The sequence below is a fragment of the Montipora foliosa genome, chromosome 6 (assembly GCF_036669935.1).
Source record: "Montipora foliosa isolate CH-2021 chromosome 6, ASM3666993v2, whole genome shotgun sequence".
NCBI classification, from domain to species: Eukaryota; Metazoa; Cnidaria; class Anthozoa; order Scleractinia; family Acroporidae; genus Montipora; species Montipora foliosa.
In genome coordinates, this window is record NC_090874.1 from 35351825 (window position 1) to 35356824 (window position 5000).

Genomic DNA, 5000 nt, shown 5'->3' on the forward strand with positions numbered 1-5000 from the left:
GTCATTTTCCTCAATGACTTCTGCTGGTATCCGAAAATTATTGCCTGGGCTGACTTTCTAAAGGCTCTGGAAGACGACACAGTGCACTTGCCCACCCCGAAAAACGTATGTAGCCGAGATTTGGAACTAAATATAGACACCCCATTTTTCGCCACCTCTGATGCTCCTTTGGTTTTAATCAAAGCGGGAGCAATTGACAGCACTAACACTCGTATGATGAATGTGAGGTGGAGATTCTACCACTTTTGGAACCAAATACCACTCAAGGAACAGCAGGAGTTAATTCCATGTGGTCGCTGCTTTGCTAAGTTTATTTTGGACAATGCACGCAACGATGCGTTGCTATAGAGACACTGAGACATTTCTCAGTAATGATCAGTACCATTTCTCACTGGAGAAAAATGGTTTTTGAAGGTATTATGTCAATTTGTTATCGCTATTTTAGTGCTAAGAAAGTCTCTGTTATGCCCTTGTGATAAAACGGGTACTTGTTCTCGCATTCCTGCACATATGTGAAAAAAAATCGACATTTCTCACCTTGAAATTAAAAAAAAAACGAAAACTTTAATTAATCTTTTATAGTCGTTTCAGTGAGAAATGTTCAAATAGCGCCACAAAGTGCCAATGTTAACAAGAAACGAGGGGAAAAAAATTAAGACATTGACAAGCCACACAAGAGTTTATTTTCAAGAAATATAGCTCTATAAAAATAACAACTTTCTTTAATTTTCCAGACATGTTTCGACGGTACATCCGTCATCTTCAGTGTTACATATTTTGAAATCGCCGTTGAATTTAAAGCGCGTGCGATCTTACAAACTTCGTTACATTGCGTTGTCAATATTGCGTATTAAATCAAAACAGAACAAAACAAAAATTTTTAAATGAGTGACGCTTAGTTCCTTACAGGGAGAGCGTCAGGTTAATGTGTTTCACTTGCTGGTTGAGATCAGGCTTCTCCCATTTTATATACATGGATTCCTTAAGCTTCACTTAGTACTTAGTGGCTGCAGAGTCCAGGATCTCAAAGATGTACCGTCAAAACATGTCTGGAAAATTAAAGAAAGTTGTTATTTTTATACGACTATCTATATTGTTGCTGCTATCTAGACCTTTTAAATATAGCTCTCTGTGAATTACAATTCAAACAAAACGGCCTCGTAGACAGTGAGAAATCAGGTGAGAACTGTTCAACGTATCTGTCACGCAATGCCCTTTCCTAAAAGAACCTTTCAGAGCAATTTTACAGTCAACACAGTTTCTTGAAATGGAACAAAGTTGCCCTTGACGTTGAGTAAGAACCTCTTAAGTCATGGAAAATGTAATAGATAGTGTGGACCGCTGTATCGAAGCACTCCAGTCAATATTTTGTTTTGTGACCTTTGGACGCCAGTACAGCTTCAATTCTGCGAGTTGTACTTAAAATTAGTTTATCGATATCGTAGATAGGAAAATTATCAAAGGCTCTCAAGACCCGTGTGGTGAACTGTTCAAATGACTCCTTTGTAATATTTCTGTGTTCATCTAAGTGACATTTGATTTGGTTGAATAAATTTTCTATGAAATGGATATCTGCGCAGCGAGGAGGAAGTTTAAGTAACTCCGCCTCAATTTCCTCTAGGGCCTCCTTCGCACGCTTGCTTGTCTGGCTAGGGTCGTTATCCATGACAAAGAGTCGTCTGGCGTTTCTTTTTGGCCCTGCCCGACCAAACGCTATATTGAAATGGCTCCTAATAAACTGAGCGAAGAAAATTCCGTGCATTTTTTCATAGGGTACTGTTAGTATTACCCCTTTTCCGTAAGCAATGGCTATGAGCACGTGCAAACGTCTACTGCCAGGCAGGTCCTTGGAACCTTTTGTTGAAAACTTTAGGCCTTCTCCCTTCTGTTGCCACATCTGTGATTTATTAACATTTGTACCGCTCTGCGGATTGTATTTGTGGTCAAAGGACACAGCATCTAAGTAAAAGGCCACGTCATTTGCCCAAAAGTGGGGATTTTCCGCGGCTACACGTTTCATTTTGCGAGCGAATCAAACACACAACTTGCAGTCGTTTTCACTAAGAAGGCCCTTTTTCCTCGCTTGCAAATATGAGTAACCACTTTCATTTAAATAACGAGAAAATGTTCTCCTACTTGCCATTTCAAAATTAAGCCCACTTTGCTCCAGTATGCTTTTAACTGTAATGTTTCTACAGTTTCTTGCCCTTAATTCCTTTAGCGCACGGACAAGTTTTCGCGCACTATGTTGACTTACTTTCCGCGGTTTCCCGCCTTTGTTACTTGACTTTGATGCGTCCTTATTTGGCGGAGGATTGTCGCTGCAAATTCTAGCAGCAGAAGACTTGGAAATCCCACATTCTCTTGCTATTTCACGGTACGATGCCTTCCTGTACTTTCATAAAAACAACGCTAAAGCTGTTTGCACACTTGTTATTTTCTGGTCGCAAACCATCCCGAATTAAGTTACCAAGCAACTTCTAATGACTGTTTAAAAGTACATGACTTGTTATACAGAAAAGGGTTAGATGCAGGCATTCACAGTCACGAAATTTGTACACTTTTGACAGTGAAAGGAAACTCCCCACGCATGAAAATGAGTACGTCACAGATTCGTGATAAGCATTCGAGACTGTTCTTCTATGCACCTCAGGTCACGAAGTAAATAACAATTACTTAGTAATACCTGGCAACTTTTTTTTTGAACTTACTATACTTACGAATCCACAACTTTTATCTACGTTTCTTAACGTTGAAAAGACTTTTTCCAATAAGAGGGGTTTTCAGACAACCGTGGTCAATACTCTTGGGACATTAACGCAACAGCTGGTGAAAATGACGCATTTTGTCTCCCCCCTTCCCCCCGGTTCAGTGTTGACGTTATGGCTTCCAATCTTTTTCAACACAATCAACATTGCTGAGGGGAAGGGGAGACAGCAGAAACAGGCTTCAAGTACGAAACTACTTGGACGAGAAGTTTGGAGTTCAAGTGAATTTCAGTGACAACCATAATTCGTATTACACAGCCTACCCGTATGTCACCAAGGAAGATCGTGAAGCGTTACACTCCTCTGGACATCCTGACCTTACTGATGTGGTTCCACGGACCGAAGCTGCAATAACTTCTCGGAAAAGAAAGGCAAAAGACAAGGGCAAAGGCCAGGGTAAAAAACAAAGTTGGAGATCGGAGCGTCTCAGTGTTTACGATGCCTGTCAGATAGTTCAACAGAAGGGTATAACGTCACGGCTGGAACTCGTTTGCTTGGCTGTTGAACAAAATGGAGAAAGTAAAAGTTCTCTGGCACAGTTTATCGCAAACTGGCGAAACAAAGCAGTAGAGGTAGCTATCGAGTTAGCGAAAGAATTTGCCAAAGCAGAGGCAAAGTGTCTCCGGGCTAAGAAGACCAGGATCGAGTTATTACAAGAACAAACTACAGGCGAATGTGTCCATGGTTGTGGGGGGAGGTGGTTAGAAGCAGCTCACCAATTATTGCAAAGGCACAATATTACAAAAGAAGAGTTTTGTACCGAAATTTACACCGCTTTGAGTAAGGGAAGAGGAAAGTACAGAAATATCTTTATGGTGACACAAATTGCGGCAAATCGTTTATTTTAGCTCCGTTGAAGGTCATTTATAAGACCTTTTGTAACCCCGCCACTGGTTCATTTGCTTGGCTAGGAGCAGAGGACGCGGAGGTCATTTTCCTCAATGACTTCTGCTGGTATCCGAAAATTATTGCCTGGGCTGACTTTCTAAAGGCTCTGGAAGACGACACAGTGCACTTGCCCACCCCGAAAAACGTATGTAGCCGAGATTTGGAACTAAATATAGACACCCCATTTTTCGCCACCTCTGATGCTCCTTTGGTTTTAATCAAAGCGGGAGCAATTGACAGCACTAACACTCGTATGATGAATGTGAGGTGGAGATTCTACCACTTTTGGAACCAAATACCACTCAAGGAACAGCAGGAGTTAATTCCATGTGGTCGCTGCTTTGCTAAGTTTATTTTGGACAATGCACGCAACGATGCGTTGCTATAGAGACACTGAGACATTTCTCAGTAATGATCAGTACCATTTCTCACTGGAGAAAAATGGTTTTTGAAGGTATTATGTCAATTTGTTATCGCTATTTTAGTGCTAAGAAAGTCTCTGTTATGCCCTTGTGATAAAACGGGTACTTGTTCTCGCATTCCTGCACATATGTGAAAAAAAATCGACATTTCTCACCTTGAAATTAAAAAAAAAACGAAAACTTTAATTAATCTTTTATAGTCGTTTCAGTGAGAAATGTTCAAATAGCGCCACAAAGTGCCAATGTTAACAAGAAACGAGGGGAAAAAAATTAAGACATTGACAAGCCACACAAGAGTTTATTTTCAAGAAATATAGCTCTATAAAAATAACAACTTTCTTTAATTTTCCAGACATGTTTCGACGGTACATCCGTCATCTTCAGTGTTACATATTTTGAAATCGCCGTTGAATTTAAAGCGCGTGCGATCTTACAAACTTCGTTACATTGCGTTGTCAATATTGCGTATTAAATCAAAACAGAACAAAACAAAAATTTTTAAATGAGTGACGCTTAGTTCCTTACAGGGAGAGCGTCAGGTTAATGTGTTTCACTTGCTGGTTGAGATCAGGCTTCTCCCATTTTATATACATGGATTCCTTAAGCTTCACTTAGTACTTAGTGGCTGCAGAGTCCAGGATCTCAAAGATGTACCGTCAAAACATGTCTGGAAAATTAAAGAAAGTTGTTATTTTTATACGACTATCTATATTGTTGCTGCTATCTAGACCTTTTAAATATAGCTCTCTGTGAATTACAATTCAAACAAAACGGCCTCGTAGACAGTGAGAAATCAGGTGAGAACTGTTCAACGTATCTGTCACGCAATGCCCTTTCCTAAAAGAACCTTTCAGAGCAATTTTACAGTCAACACAGTTTCTTGAAATGGAACAAAGTTGCCCTTGACGTTGAGTAAGAACCT